Source organism: Lepus europaeus, chromosome X, assembly GCF_033115175.1.
Source record: "Lepus europaeus isolate LE1 chromosome X, mLepTim1.pri, whole genome shotgun sequence".
Taxonomy (NCBI): Eukaryota; Metazoa; Chordata; class Mammalia; order Lagomorpha; family Leporidae; genus Lepus; species Lepus europaeus.
In genome coordinates this window covers 40,734,324-40,750,019 of record NC_084850.1, presented here as the reverse complement: position 1 = coordinate 40,750,019, position 15,696 = coordinate 40,734,324, and the positions used below count along the sequence as shown (strand labels likewise).

At 36.4% G+C, this 15,696-nt stretch overlaps 1 pseudogene; it reads left to right on the top strand.

Moving 5' to 3' along the window:
* The first annotated feature begins 15,167 nt into the window (after positions 1–15,167).
* LOC133753955 (U2 spliceosomal RNA) lies at positions 15,168–15,324 on the top strand (annotated as a pseudogene).
* Positions 15,325–15,696: the final 372 nt, after the last annotated feature.

The window sequence follows — 15,696 nt, the reverse complement described above, 5'->3', positions numbered from 1 at the left end:
CATATCAGGCAATTAACATTTGAAAGCCTATTTTATGCAAGAGTTGAAGATAGAAGGGAAAGCAAAAACCTTTGTGGTCTTTACTCATCCCTCAAACCAAAGGCAATATTAGTTTAACTTCATTTTGAACTACCCTGTCTCTTATGATTTGGGTTAGGAATAACTTTCTAAACCTTATGTGTCCATTCTTTTACTTTTGTAATCACAGCCTAGTCAATAGAATTTGGGGCTTTTGTTAATGGGTTGGGATTGTTTAGTTGCCTTAGGCTAATCCTTGTTAACATTAAGTTCTTGCTGATATAAACAGGGCCTGGCTGCCAAAAGAACTTGAAGGAAGCCAAGTTTGTGTTTGGCTATTTTCCAGCCCACTTCACCCCCATTACCATCTTTTCCATTTTGGCATTCTCTTCTCTGTGCCAAGTTGCCTATTTCCTAACCAACTTCTGTTGTTCCCCGGATGTCAACTCAGTTGGTATTTAATAATTAGAGTGTTAGGAAATAACCAGTTTAAAGCACTTCTCATCTCATTGTTATTGGTATTTTCTTAAAGGCAACTCATGAAAGAGAAGAAAAGCCCTAAAGGAGTGAAATATAATAGTGAAATGACTGGTGGTAGATTGTATTATGGAGGCAATTACATACTCTGTTTACAGGGCTTTCCTTTTTAAATACAAAAGTTGCAGCAACTCAAATTGTGTTTGTCTGACTAGAGGGCTATGAAAGAAACAAATAAAGAAAATTTGTAAAACCCTGATACTGATTTATTTTCTTATAATTAGCTTATTTTTAAAAAATACAGATTATAGAGAAACTGTAATTAAATGCAGGCACTAATTCATTGAGTTGTTATTAATCTTGGGTTTACACTAAATGGCATTGCAGAATATATTAATAATAGCCACAGACTACCAAAAAGAGTGAGTGGAAACCGTGGTGTGTCAACATCAATAACTAATGAAGGGACCCATCTATCAAAGAAAAAGGTACCCTTCAGTGATAAACAGCTAGCCATCTGAATACCACTTGGCATGTGTTCAGAGATAACGTTATGGAAATGTGTATTCCATTCTCTGAGCTCATAGCTGTGGGCTCAGAAAAAAATGCAGTCCTGAGCAAAGTAGGCAATCTTGGATACTGCCTTATATATTGTCCTCAGTTCTTGGTTTAGTAACAATCCACCAATACATGAATGATAGTCTCATGTACAGTTTTGCTATCTCTCAGGAGAGATAACTTTTTATTCCTGACTTTGGGAATAGTCAAAGAGCAAAATGAGTGCTTAAGTGTGAATGCCACTGTGTAAGTGAAAGAAATTTTATTTCAGAAAGTACATAAATATAAGGAGCTATATTGGTCATCCAGATTCAGCCTTCTTCCCAACCTGCACAATCACCTTTACCTAGTATACTGGGCAAGAACTAATTTTATCTCACACTTTTTCTTGGATTATCCACCTGATAGCTGCCTCTCAAGCTGGTGTTTTTTGTTTTATTTTTTTCTACCTTCACTGAGAATCTCTTTTAACATCAGTAAAAGACACTATCTGGAACTCTAACACTACGTACTCCTTCATGGCATTCTGCTACTGATACATGTGCCTATTTTCATGGAATAATGTGGAAACATCCACCCTTACACTGTATAATAGTGCTGAGTATTTAAGATCTACAACAGTAGATTTTAATAAAATATTACCAAAAATAAAAGGAAACTCCAGTATTGGAAAGAAAAATGTAAAAGGATTTGATAAATATGACTGTGCCAAAAGTTAAAGGGAAAAATATTTTAACCTTTTACTATTTTTTTTTTTTGCTTGTAAACCCCAACTGTCCCTAGCCTTGTTCCTTTGCTTCAAGGTTCCTTGCTGCTTTCTACTTCGTCCTAAGAAAATTTTCAACTAACTCCTAAACCATTGGAAAATGCCACTTTTTAACTACAGGATTGGGTTTCTTCAGCTTCCATCTTTTGCCTCTCACCAGTACAATCAAGTAAAATTCTAGTAAAATGAGGCAGGCGTTTTCTGAAATCTGAGTTATGAAGAAAAACGTTATAGCTAAGGATAAAGTGGATGAAATGTTGGGGTGAGGAGAGTGAACTCCTCATCAGAACAGTCAAAGATGGGCTTTGACCCTGTAAGATTCAGTCACCTCAGATGTTTCACTGAGTAACAGAAGTTCATAATGCGCTTACCCTTTTTGATCTTCACAATTTTACCTATTCTTTCTCTTCTTTTTCCTCTGCCTTTCAAATAAATAAATAAATGGAGTTTTTAAAATATCTAGTATAATGTGAGATTCAGAGAGGGAACAAAGGGACAAAAGGTCAGAGAATGAATCAACTGGGTGATTCAGAGCGGCTCTTCCCCTATAGATTTTACAATATAGAGGTTATTTTGAATTTGGGGTTCTGGAAAGCAAATTCATTCAAGTTATTTGCTACTTTTTTTAAAAGATTACTTTTATTATATAACACTGAGATTTTTGCATTCAGCTGTGAGTTTTATGGAGACAAAAATGGCATCTTAGTCGTTTTTGTATTTGTAGTACAGAGCATAATCCCTGGTGAATAGTAGCAACTTTACAAATGGTTCTTTATGGCTGAACAAATTGTATTTGTTCTTGTATCTGACATTTGCTGTTTTTTGATTGTTTAGGATCCGTTCATTCTTTGTAAGAGCACTTCAATTTCATTTTGATCAATTACCTGTTTTCCATTTGAGACAATCTGGTGGCAAAGTAATCATCATCCACTGACACCCCAACCCCTAACCGAAGGATGAGCGCATGCTATGCAATCTGATGCTCTCTCCCTGGAAGTTGACTTGAGGTGAAGGACAACTATACTGAAAACAGCTGGCAGTCACTAACTCCAGAAGTGGCCTTCTGATGAAAACGCCCAATAGAGACTGCTATTTGCCCCTAACTCCTAGATTCCTGCCTCCCTTAACATTATTAAGGGAGCAACACTGATAGGAGTTCCATACATGAGCACAAAAAAGAAAGTTGACATTTCTCAGTCTTCCTTACATGCATGTGTGCCCACATGACCAAGTTTGGGCCAAGGATATATGATAAGAGGTGACCTTCAAGTCAGTGAACATCGCCCTTCTTCTTTTCCTTTATTCTACAACTTGGAATATTGTGAAAACTATGAGCTTTCTTGGACCAGGAATATTGGAAACATCCTACTGTTGGTAGACAAACAGGATAAAATGATCTGGATTCGTGGCCTGCCTCACAGAGGTCATAGAAAATAGAAAGTCATGTTATCACATTTGCACTAGAAACTGATGGTTCACACAGACAAAAAGCAAGCAAACAGAACATTAGAACAACAGTAATACACTTTATCAAACACATCACAAGTGCAGATCATAAAATATCTTCATATACACAAGGACAATTTACGCATTTGACTGCATATCAGGTCATTATAGGTAATATGCACATTATAGTCACTAACAGTGCTATAAATAAATTTGAAGTTAATATTTAAATTTTTTAAACCTTAATTGCATTATTAAGTAATTCATAGATTAAAAGAAAAATTACAATGGAAATGATAGAAAATTTATAATCAAATACCAGTGAAAATACTATGTAGATAACTCTTTTTTTAGACAGGCTTTAAGTACAGAAATTCTGGAGCCAGCATGAAGGGAGAGTGGGTAAAGTCATACCTGTGACACTGACATCCAGTATGGGCACTGGTTCTTGTCCCAGCTGCTGCATTTCTGATCTAGCTCTCTGCTAATGGCCTAGAAAAAGCAATGGAAGATGGCCAAGTGTTTGGGGATCTGCCACCCACGTGGGTAACTCAGATGAAGCTCCTGCCTCCTGACTTTGGCATGGCCCAGCCCTGGATGTTGCAGCCATCTAGGAAGTAAACTAGCGGATAGAAGATCTCTCTCTCTCTCTCTCTCTCTCTCTAACTCTGACTTCCAAATATTTAAATAAATATTTTTAAAAATAAAGAAATGCAGAGAAAATAGTATAACAAATTCTTGCATAATTAGAAATGTTAACACTTTTGCACTTGTATTTCAACTTTGTATGTGTGTGTGTAGAAGCAAAGATAATAGAAGAACAGCTGGACTTTTCCTGTTCTCTTCACCAATCACTTGCTCTTCATTGACTCTTCAGAAGCATTGTCTCATAATTGTGGCATAAATGAGGGTACCACAAAAATCTTATGGAAAATGAAATTATAAGTTTATGCTGGTGCAAAAATTTTGAGATTCATGAATATGAGGGGATATTTTAAAAAGTCATAAAAACTGCATATTATGAAAAAACTATGCATGGAGCTTAAAACGTTTCAGACCCAAAAAGCTCTTATCTTCAATTTCATTTTTCCATGAACTTTTTGAAGCACCCTCATATCCTACGGTATTGGGATTCTACAGAGAAAAGGATCAATAGGAGAGATTATAGTTAGTGATAGAGAAATGAATGTAGAGGTAACAGAGAGTTGTATTATAAGGGATTGACTTACACAATTATGCTGGCTTTCAAGGCTCAAAGTCTGCAGGGTGAGCTGACAAGCTGAAGAGCCAGGAGAACTGATGATGCAGTTCTAGTCCAAAGACCCACAGGCTTGAGACATATTTCGAATCTGAAGACAGGAACAAAAAGGTGACATTTAAATTTGAAGGCATCAGGCATAGAGAATTATCTCCTACTTGGGGGATGTTCATTCTGTGTTATTGAGGCCTTTCTCCTGATTGGACAATCTACCCATCCACCTTAAGGAAGATTATATTCTTTATTCCTCTTACTAAGTGAAATGTTAATTGTATCCAAAATCACTTTCACAGAAACACCCAGAATAAAAATTGACCAAATGAAGTTGGCACGTAAAATTCACCATCAAAGTAACATTTTATAAAAAATTTATTTAATACATGTATCCATAAGCAATACAATGATGCTTTGTATAATTTAAATTATACAAGTGTTATCACATTCTACATATTGTTATGCAGCTTGCTTTTCACTCCAAATTATATTTTGACTACTATCCTATTGACATGTTTTTTTGAAATTTATCCATTTAAAATGAGTCACATAATTAAAAAAATTAAATAAATGATAACTTGTTTTTCTCTTCCACAATTTTTCAATTTTACAATTCGTATCCCTGTACAAGTATCTGAATACATATATACAAGAGTTTATTTAGGACACATACCTATAGGGAGGATATCTGGTTTGTAGAATGTTTATATTTTCAAATGCATTTGATGACCCTAAGTCACTATCCAAAATGATTTTGCAGCAATTTGTGCTCCCAGCTGAATATGCATGAGAGTTCTCTTTTCCCTTTACATCTCAACTAACAATTGATATAATCAGGCCTTTTAACTTTTGCCAATACAGTAGATGAAATCTAATTCTTTTTTTAGTGTGAATTTCCATGATTATCACTTTGGGGTGAGGGGATTTTTAATAATTAAACTAAATCGTATCCAAAAAAATTTTGTTTCAGACTTTTTTCTTTTGATTTATACTTTTTAGATATTGTGTGAGAAATTTATTTATAGTAATAATAGATATTTTATGAGATTAATATCAAGGATAATAATGCAAGTATGTCTGAGAATCTAATCCCCTGGAAACGGTAAAACCAACAACAACAACAAAATCTTGTCAAAATTGTTTTCAAAACCCTGAAAGTTTACAAAAGACTTGCAAAATCCAAAAGGCATTTAATCAATAAAACTAGTTGAAGCTTAAGAATGGTGAGCTCAGTGCAGATTTAATTGCCCTATTCACACAACCCTGTGCCCAGCTCCTTGAAAACCAACAGCCCCATAATATGGTTAAAAGCAGGAGCATAGCACTGCTGAATGGAAACAAAATGGCTTATAAGGAGCTCTCCCAAATTCCTGTTCTGAGAGAGAATTATTATTTGTGATGACCGGCAGTTTCCTGTAAACTCCCACTCTCAACTTGCTCCTTAACTTAATCTGACCAGGGTTCTGTCAGCACAAACAGCATTTTCTTAGGTGAATCTATTGAAAGTAATTATCATCAGGGAGGGAGTTTTATAGAGTCGTGAAGACACCACTTGGAACACTCATACCCCATATCAGAGTGCCTGGGTTTGGGTCCCAACCAGTACCTCTTCCAATTTCAGAATCCTACTAACACACACCGTGGCAAGTAGCAGGTGATAATCTCAAGTAGTTGGGTTCCTGTCATCCACATGGAAAACACAGAATGAATTCTGAGCACCTGGTTTTGGCCTGTCACAGCCCTGGCTGTTATGGGAACTTGGGGAATGAACCAGAAGAAGGAGGAAATCTCTCTCCCTCTCTCTCTCTCTCTCTCTCTCTGCCCCCTCCAAAATCCATTTCTCTGTTTTCAAATAAATTAATTTTCTAAACAAAAGAAAATAATTCTAAGCAATTGATAATATTTGATTATATTGCTAAAGCCTTAGGCAATAAGAACTGTGGAAGGCAAGAAGAACAACAAAAAAACTTAAAAGGTTAAAGTGGAGAATGAGATGTTCATAGGGGCTTTAGAAGATCTCTGATAGATTATTGTGAATGTAGATGACCAGGCACATAAACAGAGCTATGAATATGCCAAGGGCTTTGGACTGGGCCAAAGAAAAGCTTGAGAAAGCCCTAAACTCTCAGCTCTGGCTCACTTTTTATCTCTGAACAATCAGGAAGTGAATAAAAGACTGTTAACTGTGTGTCTGATCATTGAAGGCCTGCCACAACACATACACTCTCAGAACTTCTCTACAAAGTCTGGGAGAGTTATATCCCTAAGAAAAGTTTAAGAAAGTCCATCAGGGAAATGCAAATCAAAGCCACAACAAGGTTTCACCTCACCTCAATTAGAATGGCTCTCACACAGAAATCAAAAAACAAATGGTGCTGGGAGAACTGGATTTCCGCATGCAGAAGTATGAAACTAAACACCTACCTTACACCTTACACAAAAATCCACTCAAAATGGATCAAAAACCTGTATTTACAACCTGATACCATCAAATTATTAGAGTACGTGGGGAAAACTCTGTAAGACATTGGCATAGGGAAAGATTTCTTGGAAAAGACTCCAGGAGTACAGGCAATCAAAATGAAAATTGACAAATGGAATTACTTCAAGCTGAGTAGCTTCTGCACTGAAAAAGAAACACTCAGCAAAGTGAAGAGGCAACCAACAGAATGGGAGAAAAGATCTGCAAACTGCACAACTATTAAAGGGTTAATATCCAGAATCTATAAAGAACTCAAGAAATTCAACAACAAAACAACCCAGTTAAGAAATGGGCAAAGGACTTGAACAGACATTTTTCGAGAGGAAATTCAAATGGCCAACAGACACTTGAATAAAATGCTCAGTGTCACTAGTCATCAGGGAAATGCAAATCAAAACTACAATGAGGTTTCACTTCACCCCTGTCAGAATGGCTCTCATACAGAAATCAACAAACAACAAATGCTGGTGAGGATGTGGGGAAAAAGGTACCTTAATCCATTGTTGGTGGCAATTTAAACTGGTGCAGCCACTGTGGAAGACAGTATGGAGATACCTCAGAAATCTGAATACAGACCTACCATAAGATCCAGCCATCCCACTCCTGGGAATTTAGCCAAACCAAAAGAAATCAGCATATGAAAGAGTCATCTGTTAATTGCAGCTCAATTCACAATAGATAAGATATGGAATCAACCCAGATGTCCATCAACTGAAGACTGGATAAAGAAATTATAGTATATATATACTATGGAGTACTTACTCAGCTGTTAAAAAAATGAAATCCTGTTGGGCTTTAGGCCTTGTAAATTCAGAGGCCTAAACCCCAACAGATTATTATCAAGCCCCTTCTATCAGGTTCTATTTGCCTCTAAATCAGAAAAATTAATTGTAGCTTACACAGCACCTTTCTTAGCTCCTCTAATAATGACTCTGTCCTTTGTTCTAGACCCTGTCTAGTGCACTTGGGCCTCATTCCTTTGTAATCATAACCTCTACTCTACCACCAATGGCTCTACTCCCAACCTGTGTGTACTGATGGTCCTCTTCCCCACTTAATGCTGTATAATTGTTCAAACCTGGTAAATGCCACTCTTAGGATCATTGGTTACTATCCTCACTCTGTCTTTTATGACCTTGTCTAAATATGATCAGAGTCGGTAAACTTGGAAGGCTTCCATAGCCTTGGCAACTCATGACGACAGCCTAGGATGGTTACTGGCACCATAAACTAGAGTGTCAATTTGTTGGGTCAACAACAGGAGTTACTGTGCACTTGCTCCTCATGTGGGATCTCTGTCCTTAATGTGCTGTACATTGTGATTTAATGCTATAACTGGTACTCAAACAGTATGTTTCACTTTGTGTTTCTATGTGGGCGCAAACTGTTGAAATCTTTATACTAAATTGATCTTCTGTATCTAAAGAGAATTGAAAATGAATCTTGATGCAAATGGAAAGGGAGAGGGAGCGGGAGAGGGGAGGGTTGCGGGTGGGAGGGAAGTTATGGGAGGGGGAAGCCATTGTAATCCATAAGCTGTACACTGGAAATTTATATTCATTAAATAAAAGTTAAAAAAAAATGAAATCCTGTCTTTTGCATCAAAATGGATGCAAGTGGAAATGATTACACTTAAGTGAAATAAGCCAATCCCAAAAAGACAGATACCATATGTTTTCCATGGTCCAATGTAACTAATAGAGTACCTAAAATGTAAAATATTCCAGTGAAATAGGCATTTTGAGATTTGATGATTGTTTACATTCCTGGTCTCTTCTGTTAAGGAACAGTGTAGTTTTTTTGTTTTGTTTTGTTTTGTTTTGTTTTCATCATATTATTTGTTGAACTCTCTTACTTAGTGTAGGTTTAACCTTCTGATCATTCATTAAACTGAAAGTAGATCTTTGTAAAAATTATGCATGGGAATGGGAGAGGGAGGAGGAAGAAGGGATGAAGTATGGATGGGAGAGAAGGTAGGATGGGAAATATCGGTATGTTCCTAAATCTGTATATACAAAATACATTAAACTTGCATATCTTAAATCAAATTTAAAAAAGGAGGTCCCTATCAGCCACTAGTGGACCACTAATCAAATATACTTCAGTGTTCATATATCACAGGAATACAGTATGAAATTAGTTCAGCAAAGTCAATAAATACATAGCAAAAGCAAACAAGGAGCAATGACAAAAGAACCTGGGCCTGGGAAGGAGAAGGGTTCCCAGAATTGCCACATTGTGTTATTAAAATAGTCAAGCTATCATCAAAAAATGTGGACACAGGCAACGAAATTACATTGGCTAGCCCATATCCAGAAATCAGTGCTTTAAATGCTTTGGATACACTATAAAAACACTAAAATTTAGCTGTTTTAATCCATATCTAAATACATAAAGGAAATTACAAAAAAGTATTTCATTACAGAGAATATTAATAAAGAGATAGAATTTGTAACAAAGGACCAAGTACAAATTATGGGCTTAAAAAGTATAATATCTGAAATGAAAACCTGTAAGAGATCATCAACAGTTGATTTGAGCTGGCCGAAGGAAAAAAATTGAAATCAATCTATTAGAGAAACAGAAAATAATAGACATAAGAAAAACAAACACAGTAACAGCAACTTTGGATGGGTTCGGGGGTGGGGGGAGGAGAGGGAGTAGGAAAAAATATACAAAAAAAAAACTATCAAACAACCAAAGGACAGATAATAGGAGTCTAAGGACAGAAGATAGAGAAAGGTGAAGAATGTGTAAATAATGATCACTTGATGAAAAACCTAAATCTATACATCCAAGGAGCTCAATGAATTCTACATCAAATAAACTCAGAGGTTTTTACCTATACACAGACAAAGGCTAAGAATCTTTAAAAAATAATTGCATACATTAGATCCTCAATAATCATGGAAATGGTAGGCAATGAAATGACATATTCAAGTACCCAAAAAAGACTATGAAACAAGAATTTTATTTTCAGGGGAAGTATCAATGAAAAATGATAGAGAAATTAAGATATTCCCAAATAAACAAAAACAGAGAAAATCTGTCACTAGCCTTGCAAGTAAAACAAAATAGAGTTCTGGAGGCCTAAATGAAAGGACACATGGTAACTCAAATCCACATGAATGAATAAAGAGTAAGGTGATTATAAACACATAAGTAATACAAAAGATAACAAATTTAGTTTTGTTATAATTCCATTTTCTACTGTTTTATTTAAAGATAACTGCATAAGCAAAAATTGTAAATCTGTAAGGATGGTCATTTAGTGTAGATAGCTATAAATATTATGAAAATAATAAAAATAAGGAAGGAGAATGGAATGAACTAGATGTTTTGTGTATTATTGAAATCACATTATTATTAACACAGCAATAACTATTATAAATCATGATGTTATATGTAATCACAAGGGCAGTCACTACTAAAACTCCTCAAAAATGTTAGTAAAATAAATGACAAAGCAGTTAAAATAATGCACTCAAACATATTTGTTAAAAAAACTGAGGCAGTAATGCAGAAATAGTGGAACAAAGATGATGGAAGACATTAAAAACAAATAGCAAAACAGTTTTGAATCCTAGGTTATCAGTAACTACATGAAATATAAATGTATTAAATGACGAACTTAATAGTGATTGAAAGAATCAATTAAAATATGTTCCAACTATATTTTGTCTATGAGACATACTTTATTTTTCTCCTGTTCATTTTTATTTAAAATATTTCAAACAATACAGAAAAGTATGAGTCCTGTGAGAACACATAAACTTGATTTTTGACATTTTACTCTATTCATTTCATGTGTAAACTTCATTTATGTATATAGATACAGAGATTCATACTGTTTTTCTTTTTTTTAAAGATTTTTATTTATTTATTTGAGAGGTAGAGTTATAGACAGTGAGGGGGAGAGACAGAGAGAAAAGTCTTCCATTTGCTGGTTCACTCCCCAGATGGCTGCAATGGCCAGAGCTGCACTGATCCGAAGCCAGGAGCCAGGAGCTTCTTCCGGGTCTCCCACGTAGGTGCAGGGACCCAAGCACTTGGGCCATCTTCAATTGCTTTCCCAGGCCACAGCAGAAAGCTAGATTGGAAGAGTAGCAGCCAGGACTAGAACCAGTGCCAATATGAGATGCCGGCACCACAGGTGGAAGATTAACCTACTGCGCCACAGTGCCGACCCCACTATTTTTCTTGAAAACAGTAGTGGGTGTATTAATATCACATTATGTGGGATTCATGGCAAAGTTCATAAAATGAGGGAAGAAGGTCATATTATGTAAGGAGTACAATTTGGAGGCAAAGTTTATAAATACCCATATACTAAATAATAAGGAATTCACAGTATTTAATTTTTAATACACAAGCATATAGTTATTTATTTACTTCCACATATGAGATAAAACATACTTGTCTTTCTGTTTATGGCTCATTTTTTAGCATAGTGCTCTCCAGTTCCACTTATTTTATTGCAAATATAAGGACTTTATTCTTTATGGCTGAGCAATATTGCATTGTGGGTATATACCACATTTTCTTTATCCAGATGTTATTGTGAATAGTGTGCTTCCTGTACTTGGATGTCCCTTTCTTCAAATTAGGGAAGTTTTCTGTTGTTACTTCACTGAAAAGACCTTCTAATCCTTTCTCTCTTTCCAGGCCTTCAGGGACTCGTAAGACCCATATGTTGGGACTTTTTGATGGTATCCTGTAGATCTCCAACAGTGTTTTTTAGTTTTCTTCTTGTTTTCAGTAAAATTTCCAGAGATTTGTCTTCTAGTTCGGATATTCTCTCTTCTGCCTCACCAACCATGTTGTTAAAACTTTCCACTGCATTTTTATTTGACCTATTAAATTCTTTGTTTCTATCATTTCATTTTGATTTCTCTTTAAGGTCTCAATTTCACGGGAAAATTTTCATTCATATTATGTATAGTTTTCTTTAGTTTGTGAATTTGCTTCTGATTGTTTCTGAGTAATCTGATGATTCACTTTGAAAATTCCATTTTTGGCATTTCCTCAATCTCTTCATCTTCAGCTTTTAATATTGAAGTGTTGTAGTGTTCCTTTAGGGGGCTCATAGTGACTTGCTTATTCTTATTTCTTGATTATTTTCCTTTATTCTTTAGCATTTGCTCTGGTGTCTTTTGTCTTTGGCCTTCATCTCTGTGGCTTAGGGGGACAACTACACTTTCAGTGAATACCAAGAGGTATGTGCTAGGTGTGTCGAGGGTGCTCTGTTCAGTATTCCAGGGTGGGGCAAGTATCCAGGGTAAGACCCCCATTGGGCATGGTAGCTCTCCTCTGAGCTGATGGAGACCCCGGTGTTAGTCCCCAGTGTGCTCAACACTCATCCACTCTGCTTAATAAACTGCACATTTGATCTGTGGAGTCTTTCCTGTGGGCAAGGTTCCCTCTCCTACGAGCTGTTATAGGTAACTGAGGAGCTCAGAGAGTGTGGAGTGGCACTCTGTCATTTCCCAGGGCCTAGCCACACTCTGTCTCATCTTATGCAGTCACTGTTTTCTCAGACTCAGCTCCCAGGGCTCTTTGAGTTGTAGACTGTCAGTGGGGCCAATCTGCCTTGCTAGCCAGTCCTGTCTATGTGGAAACTGAGGTGTTCCCAGAGCCACTGTCTGTGTGTGGTTTTACCAATCAGCTCTGGTGTCTGTGTGTGTGTGTGTCGGAGGGTTGGGAGTTCTCCGGTTAGGTCTGTGGTTTTTGGGCATGTAAGGGGCCCATCTACTGCAGCCCTTCTCACTTCTCAATGATGCTGTGTGGGTAGGAGAGTCCCACAGTCGGCGCTTCCCCTCCATAGGGGTGACTTTCCCTCCCTTCCCATTGCCCGGCAACTGGCTCAATGCAAGTGGTGCAGAGTGGGAAGAAATTCTGAATTGTTGGAGCCCTCTTGTTTGGGTTGGGTGCACGCATGGGAGGTGGGGTGACAGCTACTTGCTTATGTCCAAAAAGAAAAAAAGAAGTGGCGTGACTCTGTGAGCCCTTCCCCTTGCTGATTGCAGATCTCTGCTGTAGCAGGGAAGGCGGGGAGGGAGAAGGATGCACTGTCTCTCTTTTTTCTTTCTTCCACCTCTGCTGTCTTGGAGAATTCACATGGAACTTTAAAAGCAAATCACCAAGCACTCCCTCCAGCTGTATCAGCAGCGCTGTGGATTCCCCTCTAACCAGGGTTTGCGAAGGTGGGCATCTTCCTCCCAGGATCCAAGCTTCTATTGTTTTCTATTGTTTATTTGCTCCTTTGCTGCAGATCTGGAACATTTCTATTGCTCGCACTGGGTCTACTGCTGAAGTTTCACCAGGGCTCTATTCTATGAATGTATTTATTCCTCTTTTTAAACAATAATTTTGCCCTGAGTAAGTCAAACCATCCTATTGCTATTCTGTCATCTTGTAATCTCCTACAATTTATAATTTATGGAGTTTTTTTTCAACTTTTATGTTTGTTTTCCCTAAAATTACCATGTCAAATGCCATGTTGCACATCACTGCATGAAATTTCAAGGCTATTACTCATTAATTATGAACACATGTACTTCTCTCCCATGTTTATTATATTTGGCCTTAAACACCATCATGTTTCAAAATTTTATGATACCCATTATCCACCCTGTTACCATCTCCCCACCCCTTTCACTTCCTAGCCTATAATAAACTCTACTCTCTATTTCTATGTGATCAACTTTTTTAACTCACACAATGGAGTGACAACATGTGGCATTTATCTTTCTGCATCTGGCCTACTTCACTTAGTAAAATGTCCTCAATTTCATCTGTGTTGCCACAAATGACAATATTTCTTCAGTTTTTATGGCTTAATATTAGGATGGCTGTAGACTCTAATAATTAACTATACATTTCAAAGTAACTAAAGGAAAAGAGGTTCCTATTACATAAAAATGATAACATCTGAGAAAGGAATACTAATTAACCAGATTTGATCATTACACATTACATACATGTATATAATACTATATCCCAAAAATAAGCAAAAATATTATATCAATTAAAATAAAATAAAACATTATCATTATGACCTGAACATTATAATTTTCATTTTTGTGGAAAAACTTGAGTCATTTTTTAAATTTTTTTGCTTAAGACATATTTTGTAGTTGCATATCTTAAGAAGTTGTATAATTTGATTTAGTGATTCTATAAATTTGAGAGCTCTGTCTTTGAGCTGGTTCATTCCATTAATATTTATTTTCAAAATTTCTGTGTGTTGAAGCTTTTATTTTTGTAAACTTGTTTTATACATTTTGATTTTTTCTTTGTTATCTATTTTTTAATATTTATACTGTGATTTCCTCATTTTTTGGTTTGAATATTTTTACATTTTTTGAAACATGAACACATTTTAAAATGACCTAGGATTAATTAATATTTAATGTCTGTATATGAAAACTGAAGATGTTTTCACACAGTAACTCAATCTGCTTCTTTTCCTACAATTTCTGTTTTGTTTTATATAATTTGTGAAGTATTATCATTAGACTATTAACTTTATAATTTTTTAAATTAATTTCTTTTAAAGGCAGAGTGACAAAGAGACAGAGACAGAGTAATATCTTCTGTCTACTGGTTCACTCTCCAAATGGCTCCATCAGCCAGGATTGGGCCAGACCAAAAGTAGGAGCCAAGAACTGCATCTGGGTATCCATATGGGTGTCAGGGGCCTAAGTCTTGGGCCAACTTCAGCTTCCTTCCTAGGGACATTAGGAAGAAGCTGTATGGGTAGCAGAGCAGCCAGGTCTCAAACTGGCACTCTTAAATTGTGTGCAGTTGTTGCAAATGGTGGTTTAACCTTCTGTGCAACAACACAGATTGCTAAGTATACATTCTTTGTGTTTTTAATCAAGAACTATTTTTTTTGCAATTTGCCTTGTCACAACTCTCAATATAACTTAAGATACAATTAAATTACATGTATTTAGTGTGTTTCAGTGCTCACTACTAAAATAATCTTTCCTTTAAAAAATTTATACATAGGAAAATTGTAATATGTTTTAAAGTGTTTTTACTTTTTTTCTAAATTTCTATACCTTAAAAATCAGTTTTATTGAGATATAATTCATACACCATGCAAGATACCCATTTATGGCATTTTCTAAGTCTTTAGTTATCTGAAAATGTCTTTGATATTTATCGCTTCTCGGCCTTTTGGCTAAGATCAAGTGTAGATATTTTTTTATAATTCTTTTTTTTTTTTTGACAGGCAGAGTGGATAGTGAGAGGAGAGAGGGAGACAGAGAAAAAGGTCTACTTTTTTGCCGTTGGTTCACCACGTAATGGCGACTACTGCCGGTGCGCTGCAGCTGGCACATCGTGCTGATCCAAAGCCAGGAGCCAGGTGCCTCTCCTAGTCTCCCATGCGGGTGCAGGGCCCAAGGACCTGGGCCATCCTCCAATGTCCTCCCGGGCCACAGCAGAGAGCTGGCCTGGAAGAGGGGCAACCGGGACAGAATCCAGCGCCCCGACTGGGACTAGAACCCGGTGTGCCAGCGCCGCAGGTGGAGAATTAGCCTATTGAACTGCAGCGCCGGACTGTTATATTTTTTAACTAAAAATTTTAAAATGATCCTTGATTTCTATGTTATAGGAAATAATAGAGAGAACTTATGTATCTTTTACCAAGTTTCATCCAATGGTAGCATCTTGTAAAATTATGGTACA